At 38.3% G+C, this 15,855-nt stretch overlaps 1 protein-coding gene across 1 annotated transcript in view; it reads right to left on the bottom strand.

The window, feature by feature from the left end:
• LOC135170067 (protein cueball) overlaps positions 1-15,855 on the bottom strand; it is a 165,494-nt gene that overhangs the window by 82,090 nt on the left and 67,549 nt on the right. The gene's annotated exons all lie outside the window — the stretch shown is intronic.

Here is a 15,855-nt window from a genome sequence, read left to right as displayed (position 1 = left end):
ATTTTTTCCCCCTTTTTTTTTTCATTCTTTCGTCGTTTCTTCTCGTTCGTTACCGCTAAAAAAAAAGGAGAAAAAGAGAGGGAAAAAATTCTGGGAGAACGGATGACGTTATGTGGGTCGTTTTGTCGTCCCATCTCCACCTTCTCCACCCCACCCTGTTCCTGACTTGCGTCAATATTTGACTCAAACACGTTAAAACAATACCTGGTCCCTTCGAGGTAGAGAGAAAGAGCGAACTAGCTTCCGGGAATTTTATCTCGCGTTGGAAAGTGCGCCTATAACGACGTGATTCGTTGAACAGGACAGGGGGCTTTTTTTTAAATAAAATCATGGGAATGAGGAGAGAAGATGGACCCTGTGGTATTCGCATAGTCTACAGAATGTTTATACTTATATCAATGGACTTTAAGTAAGTATAACATGTATGTTTAAATCAAGTACACGTTTGGCCCTTCAGAAGCCCAATTTTTAATCCAGAATTTCCTTCAGTGTGAACTTTCCCCATTAATTTTAAATTAAATCATCTGATTTATTCCTTAATATTGTTTAATGGCATTTAAAATCCTCGCGTATATGTATTTGCATGATTTTGGGACCTTTGAACTCCATTCGGAGTGACCGTGTAACGTATCGCAAACATTGGTGTCTAGTATGAGAGAGTGATGAGAATGAGAAAACGTAGCTCTAGTCGTTGGAAAGGCGAGGGTGAATGGACAATTCAGAAAGCAGCGGGGATCATTGTGCCTAATGTTTGGACATGTGTTCCGCCCCGGTCACGCCCTATTGTTACCATTTTCTATGCATGTTTGTCCCGTTTAAAATGTTGTTCCAACCGACTTCTGGGTTTTCCACGACACGCGTCTTTTTTTTTTTATACTAGTTGGAATTTTATATCCACATAAATGACGAAACTCATCTCTGTACACTGAATAAAAGTTTATGATTTTTTGGTGGAGTGAACAGTCGGATGAAAATTACCCGGAGAACTGGGGACAATTTTGCTTTACTTCAATTTTTTCTCGATTATAAAATTAATTGTAAAGTCGTAAGCGATTTTTATGATTTAATTTGTAATTCGACTCGATCGCTGCCAGTCGATTAGCAGGAGAAATGATATTAATAACGATTCTACAATTTTACTCATGTTCAATTCAAATATTGACCTCGAGTTTATAATGTTGGAAATTAAAATAACGAATGCCCCCGATTTCCCATTTTTCCATAATATTTTCGCTTGAATCTACCGGCAGTTGATTATTCAGCAAAACAAATATTTGTATACCAAACAGTCGAATATATTTACCCATCACGCACAAATTAAAAGTCACGAGTCGATTTAATATTTAAAAATCTGTCGAAACACGTGAGAAAAATTAACGGGCAATAGATATCTTTAAAAAATCGATCGATTGAAAAATATCGTGTGAACTTCCTCGAGGATGTGACGCCTTTTCTCCGGGGATCAAAGATATTTCGACAAGTTATTCGAGTTACACCCCCAAAATCGCACATTTCTCACAATTTATCATCGATTCCATCGAGCATGAAACCGCCCCCGAATCATGATTTTTCACTGTCGTTAAAAGTCAATTTTCACGATGAAAAAGAAAATTCTGGGGGAGCGGTCAGACACTGGAAACAGGTACTGAGGCGCCATTGATGGTCCGTGTCAAAAGAACGTTTTCAATAAGGGACAACACGAATTTTACGGCAATTGAACAACCGAAATACACCACAATGGAGACCTTTTGCATCCGTTTTTGACTTTTGTCCAATTTCCGTTCACTTCTCCTTTTTTTTCCTTTTGAAAATTTCTTGATAGCTTTGAATTATCTATTTTCGGGGGTTTTAAAATATATCAAGAGAATTCCACATTTTTTCTGGCAATTTTATCCACCACTGACACCGACAAACGATAAATATTTATTATCATAAACATCTATAATCGATAATTAAATTTTAACTTCGTCATTTCGTGAATTCCTTTGCAAAACTTTATAATCAAATTGGCCTTCGATTTAACCCCCCAATTTCCGAATGATTTTATTCGTTAATTAATAGCTCAATTAGTAAATATGGATAACCAATTATTTTTTAATTGAGATAAATATATTTAACGATGAGAAATATTCAAATACTATCGCTTCCAACCGAAATTTATTTTACTTCCTTCCGTTGTGGCATTGAGACCCACGATTCCACCTCCCCCTCCCCCTCACCCCCCTCATCCAATCGCCCAATTTTTAACTGTTCAATTAATCCTAGGGATTCACCTTGAAACAAAGCCTCTGCCATTTGTATCTCCAGTAGTGGTTAACCTCCCCCTTACAAGACACCCCAGGAGTACCCAAAGAGACGAAAGCCCCCCCGCAATGAGGTTGTAATCCTGCTGAGCAGTACCAGAAGACACCTGGAGTCACTCCGAAGACAAATTCAAGGTTGACTATGAAGCGTGCCAGTTATTTGTCATCAGCCTCCAAAACATCTTCCAACCACCTGAACTCAATAATTTATGATTCGTCGATCGATTAATCGCGAGACACCGCAGGATTCCGGAGACATCCTGAGGCTCGATAACAATAAGAGGAAGGAAAAAAAATAAAATGAAAAAGTGGGTGAATTGTAATCCCCGTAACGCATCCCCCGATTTTTTTTTTATTCCTCAGGGGAATAAAAAGAATCAATTGTATCACTGGTAGCCGATGAGAGAGACGGGGGTCGGCGGAAAGGGGCCGCCGACGCTTCGGGGATATGTGGCCCGGAGGCCACGAATTGGATTGGATCGGCTTAACGTTGATTTAAGCCAATCAGTAAACATCACCGGATTTTACCTTCTCTCGCACGGGTTTTGATCTCGTTAGCTCTTACGTGTTCAATGTTCCGGACAACTGGTGGCAGACCCACCGCAACATCCATTCATGATTTCCCGAGGTTACGGAATTTGTAATGGCCACATTACATTGGGTCATCTTCTTTATTTTATTTCGATGAAGGGTGGGTTGGGCTTCCGGTCTTAAAACATTTGGCAGAAGAGAATTTTCAGGGAAAAGTCGGTGAAAAATTACTGTCCCGAGCACCAGAATCGAGCAGAAAATGTTTATTCTACACATAAACATTCCGATCGACACGAAAATAAATTTTAGGTCAGAATTATATCTTTAGGGAGTGAAGGGTAGTTTTATAATAACAATTAACCCTCTTAAGTCTAATTTTTGCCACCAAACTTGACGTAAAAAGTGGTTGACTATCATTTCGTCCCACCCTTCGTCCTCTAGAGGTCAAATTTTTGATTTTGAATTTTTACGAGGTCGATGAACCCTCATATTAATAAAACGAAGTCAATATTCTGAAAGTCTATTGGCTTTTTCCTCGCGGAAATGCGTCTCAAAGACTCCTATTTCATTAATTCGACGTGTACGTCATGACTCAATTTCTTGAACATCGTCACACAAATTTCAAATCAAGTATTGTAAACATCGTGAAACCCTGTCGTTGTCATTGTCTATTAACACGTCGTGAAGATGAACAAGAGCGTCAGACGAATTTTCGTATTTGAAAGGCCCGTAATTTCCAGAAAGTCTTGTTCCGACTACAGTCTAATTAATATTAATTAATTGAAATTGAGTGAATTCCATCTGATTCAACTCTAAAAGTCTCTAAACATAATAAAATAGTTTCGATAATTTGTTGGGGTAGAGCCCCGCGAACGAAGTCCCAATTCCGAACAGACATTCAAGTTATCGTTTGTTTACCTGAATTATTTATTTATTGCAACGGTGCCATGTTGACTGTGAAGTTATTCAGTGATCATAGTGGAGTTTGGAGGCCGGATTTTTATTGTTGAATTCGGTAAATATTGGCTGAAGGTCCATGGCGGTAAGTTAAAGACCGGGGGGGACGAAAGAGGTTTGAAATCGCACAGTAACCAAAAGGCGATATATACGACATAAACACACTTCTATATAAAGTCAGTGCGTACACACAATTGAGCTTGCTCGCACTCACGTCGGTGGTTGAACGAGGTGGATGTTAGTATTTTAAGCCTATTTAAGTGTGTTTGTCGTATAATATTGACATCGTGCACACCCGTAGAACCGCGCGGGTAACGCGCGTTTATTCCGTGGTTATGTACGAATGGAAACGTGTGTTAGTCAACATATGGAAGAGTCGAAGATGGGTGGTAAAACAAATCACTGGGATATTTGCAATAACAATCCCTTGGTATTGTTGTATTCCAGGGGGAGGAAATGACTTTCGCATGGATCGAGTATTTTTTTTCATTCCACGGAGAGAAAAATCGGTGAAATTAGAAATTATTGTACCGAGTGTGCTAGTATATAGTACTCCTCCTAATTTACTTGAACATAATGTACGTTAAATCCTTCGATAGTCAGACCATGATGATTGGATTAAATCCGTAATTTGAAATTCTCAAATTGATAAAAAATATCATCCCTCATGTTTTACAACTTCTGATGCTATAATATCACATTCAACTTCATAAATGTTCTGTCACCAAAGTACAGATCTTCGGATAATCGTGACAAATCGTCTGGGAGTTATGGGACTCGACGATGAATAGGGGGCTCTAGGTGCCAGGTGGGGTGTGCTCGTAACAATTACATAATGACTGGGTCTCACACACCTTTCGTAACAGCATTTATTCCCCGATGGAGCGGTATCCAATGACATGAAATTAGGATTTTTATTCTGAACTAAAATTAGTGAAGAAAAATAACCGAACAAATGTACATACGCGGAGAGAAAAATTCTGTAAAAATTATCCGTCTGTTCCGTAATCTGTCGGTCAACGCAGTATTCAGTAAAAATTACTGAAGTTACGGTATTTTATCGCTGAACGTTTTGTTCTTTTCCTGAAAGCGCGTTGAAAGAGTATAATTTTTACCGAATATTATTTTGACTGGTGGATTAGCAAAAGGGGACGTAATTTTTACAGAATATTTCACTCGGTGTGGATAATTGGCAGTTAATAACCGTTTGATTGAGACATTAAAACCGTCTCAATTTCTCCACCGACGGGAAAACAGGGTTGAGGGAGTGACTCTAGTTTCTCTGACGGATGACGTGTAGGATGCTGCCGCGTGTGACACTCTCGCTGTTTATGTAAGATATTTGGCCTCGCAAATATTTGGAGATTGTCTACAACCCTGCGTTTCTATTCCATGGATCAGTTAACTCGAAATTCAAATGACGACTACATCGAAATACCCCAGACTTTCATCAATAATCTGGAGTTATTGGATCGTTTGAATGAGAAACGAGTTGGTGTCATAAACTGTTATCATTAGAACTATCAATGACATCAGAAAATAATTATTTAATTGAAATATTTTGAAAACAAATGTGTAAGTGCTCCGTAATTTTTACTAAATCCTGTTTTCTAATTTTAAAAGAACGCGTTTTAAAAATTAAGATATTAATTGTGGATGTCCCACATAAATTGAGGATCAATATAAATCCAAGTTCGGATTGAAATTTTCATATTGATCTGAATTCCAGAATAAAAATATGAACTCGATGATTAGCAAGTAATTCTCATAACTCGTATAATTGTAAATAAAAAAGTGAAATGACAAATCGCCAATTAGCCCTTTGGAATTGAACTCTTTAGTGTAAATATCCGAGGTAAATGCAACACTTTGATCCTAAATTCAAAGGCACCAAAAGCGCACATAGAATCGCTACAGTGGGTTAACGTGAATGTTGAACGGTTGCGTTGGGTTCTAACATAGCCCAGTATATGGACAGTCATAATGTATGGCCTAGTCAGCTTCGGCATGGTCTAGTAGGGGATTTGGTTGACAAATCATTAACTATGCATCGAGCCAGCCAGCAAATACTCGTTACACTCCACCTCATTCGTAGTGACGGGTGCTCCACCCTCTGTCGAATGCTAAAACCCTCTAGCATCCCCACCTGTGAGACCGCTGACCACTATTCCAGGAGTCATTCCCGTCTTTAATCTATCATTACGTTATATATTATTCAGTTTATTCGATTAATGGAATTGTGATGAGTGACAAATTTGAGATTGTAATATTGACCCTGGATTTACGATAAAATATTGGAAGGACGTGTCACGGGAATTTTTTCAGAGCGTAATACTTCCTCATTGAATAAATTAACTGGGCCTCATTCCGCCGATCAAGAGTAGTGATAAATAAATAAATAAATCCAGGAATAAATTGATTAAATGTCTGGATTAAAAAAAAAATCGAAAGATAAAAAAATCAAATTGATAAAATTATTTTTCGTCTCACAATTATTTTTTTTACAGGAGAAAAATATTATCAATTTCTTCTTCTTCCAATCACTCATTATAGGGATAATCGTTCAATTAAAATTGCCTGTTTCAATGAAAATATAACTGGCTCTACCCTGTACATCAGTAAATTCAATTGAATCCCTCGAATTTATTCGTCATCAGCCCACAACATGATAAAAGCAGAGCTGGGCATCAATCGTTCGCTAATGATCGGGCTTTGCCAGTACACAGTTGATAACACAATCAGCCGATTGAGCTTGTGAAAAACACGTTAAAAATCGGTCTTCTGACAGTAACGGTGAATTCCTAAAATTTAAACATACCATTGGCAATCGAGTAAATTGGGTGCTTTTGACGTGTGAGTTGGATGGTTGCTGGGGTAGATTTATTCATGTGTAGGGTGACTGAGGGAGATAGAGAATTGTTGGGACACAGAGGAATGAAATTTGTGGGGAATTAAACATGACCAGTATGGTTGGCAGGATTGGGACTGGGTATTCAATGGTAGACGGATTAGTAGAGAACTCATACCTTATATATGACAGTGTCAATTATGCTCTATTTATATTCTCCTAGTTCCAAAATTTATTTTCGTATATTACTGATGTTATTTAAATAAAATCTCATCAATACTTTTGAAAAATTTCTAAATAATTTCCCTGTAGACTCCAATAATTATTCCCCGCACATCTCAATGAGTTCATCAAGCGAGATTATTTGCAGATCTGAATCTAATAACATAAGAAATGAGATAATAGAGTTTCTCTATTTACCCTCATGAAATGCTGCAATCGTCGAGGTATCTCAGTCTATAATAAGAGGCAAATATACTTCCGGCTGTGGAATAATTTCCGCTTCTTTTCCGGAAGCAATGTGATTTTATTTCCGGAGGTACAACCGCTTCTGCTTTTTGTTCCTATTCTTCTCTAGGGGCGAGGGGGGGGGGAGAGAGATTTCAACCCTTCCCCGAGAGGTATAATATTCAATTATATACCAAATCAAACAACCCTCGGGAGTCATTTCCCTATACCATCATCGTTTTTATACCATTTTACAACCTAAATATGTAATTTCAAGTCGATCCGCCCTGAGGGGTGATTTTTTAATTTAAGGGATTTCATAAAAATATTATAAATTGCCCTAACAGTCGATCAGTTCAATAATCCTAATTTATTTATTCAGTATGGTTTATTAACACTTTCATTTTAATTGAAGAAAATATCGGAAAACCATTATTTTAACTGGAAAGAGGGAACGATAATTATTGGCACTTGTTGAATGAAAATTTATCGTTGAATTTTTTTTTATTATTAATAATGTTATTCCGGAGTTGCAAAGGACTGATGACAGCAATGAAATAATAATAGCGGTCATGCTCGTGGTGAAATGACATAGAGAAAATTATTAATGAGACGAGAAAATAAAAAACGAATGTGAAAATCCAATAGAAAAAAAAATCCAATGTTTTATGACATTTTCATTCTCATGACATTAAATTAGACAATTAAAAACTATCGCCCGAAGCGAAGCGTAACGGCAAAAGGGTCATTTAATAAAATTACCGAGAATGATGTCCTCGCAAGCTGCATCAAATTATTTTTCTCGCATCGATTCCCCTAGTCCCATTTAACTATTCATGAAACCACTTGAGCACCCCAAAAAAATATATTCAATAACCCCCTGCATACATGAAAATTCTCTCGTTAATTATTCAAAGATTGATTTCATGTTTATTCTCATTTAATTTACGGTCATTACCGTGAGCAGAGAAAATAGTAATAGACGAGTGAATAATGTAGTCCCTTTAGTCATTGATCCACCTCCCTCTCATCCTCCCACCCACTGGGAATATTCATTAATTTCGTTCTTAGGGAGGGACTCGACTCCCTTAATTCTCAGCTAATTAATAAACTTTCGTCATCTTCTTGAGATACGTCAACAAGCTGTGCAGTGTTCTGCCTTCTTCTGCTTTCTCTGTTTCACTTGAATTTATCAAAGGGAGTCGACTTCCTTCTCCTCGAGGCAACTGCCGGAAGTCACTCAAGATAGTTCATTACTTTCGCTGGGAAAATAAATAAAAACTTTTGCTTTTTGCCCGACGAGAGTTCAGGTCGCTCGGGGAATTATGAAGTTGAAATATTTTTGGGGGGAATTTAATGTTGTCAATTTTCAACGAGAGAAAAATTAATAATTCACGATATGTTCGATGATATATACACCTTAGATATCATTTTGGTGCATAAAATTTGTTATTGTCGGCGAAACCAGCAGGATTAAACGAACCCATCATAAAGTACAGCCTGCGGTTCTCTCTTTTACCTTGTCAAGAAGTAAATCATGTACCCGGGGATTTAGTTTATCGGCTAGGAAACGTTACCGCTCCAGTGTTTGCTGAACATGAACGCGAGAGAGGAGAGAAACCGGCAAAGGCGCCAAGGGAGGTACTAGTTTACGTCACGTCCAACAGTATTTCACTGATAAATTATTTCCTCACGTGGAAAATCAAAAGTGAAATTTTTTTTTATTTCACTTGGAGACGAAGACAAAATAAAAAAAATAAAAAAATCCAGAATTTTTCGGGGGTAATAGCGACAAAAATTACGGTGCCATTTAATAAAGTGACTGCAATCAATAATTGGAATTAACGTAATTGTTTGTAGATCGGGATTAAAGTGCCGATGATAATTCACCGGAAATTCGAAGTTCGGAGGAAAGAAATCGTAGAATTGTATCGCATTAAGTGAAATAGCCCCCGTTTTTTTGTTCTTTCTCGTATGTTCACACGCAAATAAGACACTCGAGTGACACACACGGTTGACCACCTAGTGTAACTTCCGGTCGCGTGGATGGAGGACGAGTAACGAGGGGTTAAACACCACTTCCCTCATTATTGCTCGTTTATCAAGACCCCGACGCGTGCCGAAGCACCTATAATTGCTGTTTACTACGTATTTTCAGTCACATCAATATTTTTTTCCCTCATCTTTCGAGTGAATATTATTCATTATCCCGACGATTCACACGTGGATCAACCCCTTTGAACTGGGAAAGCCAAACAAAAATATAAAATACAACTCATTCTTATTATTTTTACTATTATTTTTACTGACAGATCACAGGTCCGTAATTTTTAAACAATTTTCCTCTTCGTACACCTGAAAATTCAGCTGTTCCTCCCGAATTTTTATTTCTATTTCGATTAACATTTGAAAAATTTTAACACACGATTATTTATACCCATGGGAACCCATAGAAACCCTCTAAATTATCTCTCAGAACTTGAAAAATCCAATAATTATTATTAATTAATTATGAGACTGAAAAGATGACATAATTCTCCAACTTGAAAAATTCGAGAAAACCTTCTCGTTCGATAATACCCCGACTAAAATAACTATCCTTCATTTCGCTGATTGAAGTGATCTGAAACACCATACCATCGAGTACGATCAAATCCCAATTACCCGTATACGGTCAGAGACAGTCAATACATTGAGGCCATTGGTTGGCCCAGAGAAGAGTGAAGTAGGATACGATGAAACGAGAGACTGGTTATACCAGAATGGGAAGAGTATACCATTCGGCGAATAAAAAAAAAAAAAACCCTAAAAACGGTTGTACGAGAGAATGAGGGGGACACGCAGAGTCAGAGGGAGGTGAAGCCGACGGAGATGGGTGGGTACGATCGAAGGGGAGTGGCGCAAACATTTGCCTGCCGCCTGGTAAATTAAAAGCACACAGAGGAGAGAGTAAGTGAATGAGACAAAACGAGGGGGTTCTTTCTCGGAGATCAGGTGAGTATTTCACCCACTGCACCACCAGTTCGAGGCTCTTTTCAACCCTTCATTGTTGCTCTTGTCTATTTTTTACCCCAATTTTCCAGATATTTTGTACATATTTTATTATTAAAAAAATATCTCCAAAAATTTCCAGAAATTCAGGACCTCATTTAACCTACTAAAACCCCTTGACTCACCCCCTCCCCCCTCTGTGGTGGTTATGGCAGGAAATTATTTTGTAAGAAAATTATTTTTGAGGTTCTCCAGCCCTTCGAATTGATCAAAAATACGTTAAGTGTTTGTCCATCGCGGTCCAATAATATTATCCCTCGTAATAACACACACAATATGGGTGGAAAGGGTTGACGAGGTCGTTCTGACAAATTCCCCCCGGAGACATTACGCCCCAGAGACTAGTCAGCTTGACTTATCCCAAGAAAAGACCCGAAAATTCTTTCCAACAACAGAGAAACATTCGCCAAGATGAGAGTTAGTGGTGTAGGATGGGGGTGAGGGGGGTTAAAAAAGACGTAAAGTAGAAAGTCGTTTGACGATGGTGTATGCGGCGGCAAATATTTGCGCGTCAACATCACCCGCTCCTCACTTTTTCCCTCTCATTTTCATCATTTTGTACCACCCCCGCTGCTGGAGGAAAGGGTATAAAGACGAAAAAATAGTTTAGCCGTGAACGAATATTATCGCAGAGAGATAAATCGATTGATTACAAATACAGAGTTTCGTCAGATCTGCACGAAAATAAATTTTAGGTTAAAATTAGCCCTTCAGGGGGTGAAACGAGGGATGAAGGTTAATTTTATCACAAAAATTACCCTCCCAAGTCTAATTTTTCCAACAAAATTTCACTGAAAAAGTAGTTAATTGTCATTTCACCCCACGTTTCTCCCTCTCGAGGTTTAATTTTTATCCAAAATCACTTTATAAATAAATTATATTATTCAATTCACATATTCGAGTCGCTGATCTCGTCTAGTTTGAGAAAGGGGTGTGAGTAATTCCCCGTTTGACACCCAAAGAGGTTTTGGGCACCTGTCGCGTGTGTGCAAAAGCGGGGTACAAGGGGGGTTGGGAGGGGGAGGGAAGGAGGGTGAGACGAGGGGGTTTATAAAGGGCGGGTGGATGTGGATTTGGAGACAGAGGTGGCGAGTAAAACGAGCCGTTGAGGACACACAGAGCAGGGGGGGGGGGTGAGAGAGAGGGAGGAGGTGGCAAGGGGGAGGTTTGAGAGTGAGTTTGGAGCCCGGATGGGAAGGAACAGGGGGTGAGTGGACTACGGGTACACGTGGTTCTATTTGCAAAAACAAAGTTTGCGCGGGACAAACACGGGCACACTACACACTCACTCATAGAGTCGGCCTGGACCTGGCATTTGCCAGGTCAAAAGCGCAACAAAAGACTCCGGTGCGTTATGTTTTTTAAGGGTAGTGCGTTACATTTTTCTCTTTATCAATAGCTTTGCTTATTTTAATCAATGATTGGGCCACACTGACAGCAGAGTTAATTATTCTCGACAATTAATCGTTGAATGTTTCAGGGGTTTTCATAATTCCGTTAAAATTGAATAGTCAAAATAACAGAAATGAAAACGCGATATTTTTACATCAAATGCATAAGTAATGACGCAACGATTACAATGTCTACATGATTTCGATGTTTAAGAAGCTCAGAGGGGGGCTAAATCCTGCAAATATTTGTAACCCAATGCCAAACACCCTCAAAACTTCAGCCCAATGGTTATCCCCACACTCACGCAAAACAAAAGATATCAATATTGTTTCAAGGAGCAATTACCAATATTGTCACTTGTCGGTTGAATTTTATCGTGTGCTGTAACTTGTTTGCGGAAGCTGACTGTATAAGACTCAACTTCTTTAAGCGAGAAGCAACAGAGAGATTTCCAACATAGGGGATTGGGGGGTGGGGGGTGCTTTGGAATCAAATTTCTGAATTCTTTGAGAGGGTTCAAAGTAATGGAGACAATCATAACTCAGTGTCATCTGAAAATAATTTTTTTTTAGAAGTTTGAGGTGTGTAATAATTATATACCAATGTATATTAGAAAAAAAATTGAGTAATTGAATTAAAATTAATTTTCAGGTCAAATAACAGCGCGCAAGTTGCAAAACCGGTCAACTTGACTAATCCTCGAGTCACACTCGATGGAAACTTATATAATGCATGCGTAAGAGAAGAATGGACCACCCATGTTGATGAGGAGGCCACCTCTCGACTCTTAGTCAAGGGCTCTCGAGGGTTGGCCGTGCGAAGCACTCCGTTCCTACAGAATACGTATGAGACACTAAATGTGAATGTAATATCGACCCTTAACTCATTTAACCGTACGCCACCCAGGGAAAAATTTCCAACAGTCATAATAAAAAATGAAAAATTGCAAAGTGAATTTCGAAAGTGTCAGACGAGCGAGATAGAGGGCACGTTAAAAAATACAAAATGTGGATTATTTGCGGAGGGCTCCGTATTTTTGACTGAACCCTTCATACCTTTTATCCGGACTTTATTCCCTCCCTTGCGAATTACGGAACATTTAAGTAATTTTTATTGAAACTTTTTATTTCGCGTGATCGGTTGAAATTTGTCTCGCCATTTTTTTTTTTAAACTATTCTCGATTCTCTCGAGCTCTGAGAGGAGTCAAAGATTCCAGGCCACCCTGTCTCGAGTGCGTAATGGCATTGCAGGACGGCAAAGAGTTGTGTAAACTCAGTGCATTCGCCACCCAAAATATTTCTTTCCCTTTTTATTTCATTATTTCAGAATTTCTCAAGTGGCCAGTCTATTCTAGTGAATTTAACGAGGTGCAACAATTTTCGGAAGCGTGAAAAAAAGCAAAATTGTCAACTTCTGAATACTAATAAATATTCTATCATTAAAAAATTTTTTAATCATGACAAATTGATTATTCATCTTCTGAGAATACTCAGAGAACCGCTAAGAGAAATAATTTCGAGTTTCAACCGATTTTTTTTTTTACTTCTCACTGCTATCAAAATTCTGCGTGTGGTCCATGTCTCAAGGTGTTAATCACGAAGACCCGGCTACCGTACGTCTCCAAGACGGGAGACCCTTCAATTAGTATACATCAACCCACGTCTCACCTTTCCACTCTCTTCCTCCACAAGAACTGTCTATCACCAATTCATTCTCATGAATTTCACCTCAAGTTATATTCGTGTCGAATGTTACCACGTTACCACTGAATTCAACATCATGGATTGTAACGTATACGTTTGAAAACAGTGGCTCATTGTCTGATGACTATGTTCGTTGATATCCAAGTGTTCACCTTCACTCATCTTTCGCATTATGGGTGGATGGTACGAGTACCGTAGTAAAACCTGTTTTCCCGCAATTTACATATACATGTGGGGAAAAAATTGTGTTGTGATTTGATTCGGCAATATTCGATGGAGAGAATGTGAATGAAATGACAATTATCCATCCACACCCCACCGAGAGAAATATTAAACGGAAATTACGAATTTAGTGCGGTTCACGGAGAGATAAATTCACTCAAAACAGTATTCGGTAAAAATTACGGAACAGTTTTGGATTTTTTCGCGAAGTTTTACATACAAAGTGCGTAATTGTTTGAAATTGTTGAAATATTACGCGGCAGTTCCGTAATCTGCCGCGTAATATTTCAACAATTGTCTCCATGTGATATAAATTTTTACGGAACCCTCCATAATTTTTATTTGAATCACTTGTGTAAAAGTGCAACCCCCTAAATCGCTTCCCTCTCAAACAACTCAAATCACCCCACAAATATTCTGCATAAGAAATTTATCCTCAATTAAAAAATCCTCATTGATTTCCCTTAATCAATTAATCGAGCAATTGCCTCCCCGGCTTCAACACCTGAACCGAAAAGTCCACATAATCGAATCCAACTTTTTTTTTTTCATATATTGAACTTTGAATTAGCCGACTCGGTGAAAAAAATATTGACAAATTTTTATGGTAACCCCGGCGGGCAGTGGAGGCAATATGGCCGATTCATCATGGCACCCGTTGGCCGCCAGTATTACAAGCTCACTTGTATGGAGAACTGTAGGGCGCAGGACGTAAACCGACTAGCCGAGGGGTAGGAAAGAGGGTGAAATGGGGGATTGGAGAGTTGCCTGCTATCTGCAGATAAGGACAGACCCTTTATCCTGCCCCGTAGTCACTCCGTTTTACAACGAAAACCCACACACGTACGTTCCTTCATCCAATTCTCCGGGACTCGTACGTTCATCGTCTCTCTCTTCCACTTTGTATCATGCTATTGCCACCCCCTATCCCCCCCCAACCTCCCCTTTACCACCCCATCGACCGGTTAAAACCACCTCATCTACCGAGAAACGACGACGATCGATCATCTTTCGTCTGAACACACGACGACCTGTGTCCGTGTTCCTGATAAATTGACTCGTCAATCGTTTCCATTTGACGTTTTGGCCACTTCTATTTATTCACGATCAGTTCGATGAATAAATAATTTTTTTTTTACAATGAGAAAATTAAATGGTTTGAGTTATTATTCGATGATACGTTGAAAAAAAGCAATGGTTTTTTTTTCCGGGATTAATGAAATATGTAAACGTTAACGTGTTAATTTTTGAACAATTTTCCGGATTTTTATGCTTCTATTTTAATATTGATCTTTCAACGCGATAAATTTATTCATCAATCATTACTATTTAATTACTTTAGGTTATTCATTACTCGGGCAATGGCTACACAATTTGTTTGTCGGTGAGAGAATTTAATTTGTTGAATTTTATTTTCGATTATTCAGTGGTTTTTGAGGGGCGGATGAGGTGTTGACTTTTACTACTTTTTTGGCATTTTTATGTCAATTTTGTTAATATATTAATGTATATTTTTAATGGATTATGTTTGTGAGTGGATTTGTGAAGTGAAAGACTCGTTATCAAAGTAAATAATTAATGATTGACTATATTTGTTAATGTAATTAATAATGTTGAAAAGCTGCCTAATTTTTTCATTAAAATACGAATTAAATTATAATTGAATTTAATTGTTTAATTGTATTAAAAATATAGTTGATTTAAGGAGGAGGAAAAATAGTTTTTCCCAATCGCTCAACCACTCGAGCATCAATTTTCATCCCCCTCCCTATAAATACAATCGGAAGGTACACTCCTGAATAATACAGATGCATATCTGCAGGCCAGACCCCTTGAACCCTCAAATAACGCCTATTTAATTATTATCCGGTTTCTGAGAGATAGAACATGAATTCATAATTCACCGTGAACCCATTCTCTTCATCACCGATCCCTCTCGACATTCCCCCATCTCTCATTTTCCTCAGGAACGTGCGCAGCATTCTCAACATTTATTTCATTTTTTTTTTCATTCTCTCTCTCTCCCTCTCGTTCCCGGAGAATTTGACGAGTCCACGTAACGGACTAGAGAACTGAACCTTCCGAGTGAGTTTATATTTAAACACCAGATTTTCGCACATTATTAACCAGGATCGTTCGATCTGCGACGCGTCTCATTTCCAGAGACAAATTCCACCTCTTGCAGTTTGCAAATAATGTTTGCACGATTTTGCTGTGTTAGGGAATACGAAGTAAATTCACACCATAAACGATGATAATTTTCTTTCTGCAAAACCACTAGTATTTTTTTCGCATTTTTAATTCAACCTATTGTGCCCTGGAGGGAGTAATGAAACTTCATTTTATCACAATATCATAAGGGAAATGTTTCAAAGATCTCAATAATCCTCTGATTTTTCT

Source organism: Diachasmimorpha longicaudata, chromosome 16 (genome assembly GCF_034640455.1).
Source record: "Diachasmimorpha longicaudata isolate KC_UGA_2023 chromosome 16, iyDiaLong2, whole genome shotgun sequence".
NCBI lineage: Eukaryota > Metazoa > Arthropoda > Insecta > Hymenoptera > Braconidae > Diachasmimorpha > Diachasmimorpha longicaudata.
Note: the sequence above shows the minus strand (reverse complement) of the source record. Positions and strands in the feature narration are given on the sequence as shown.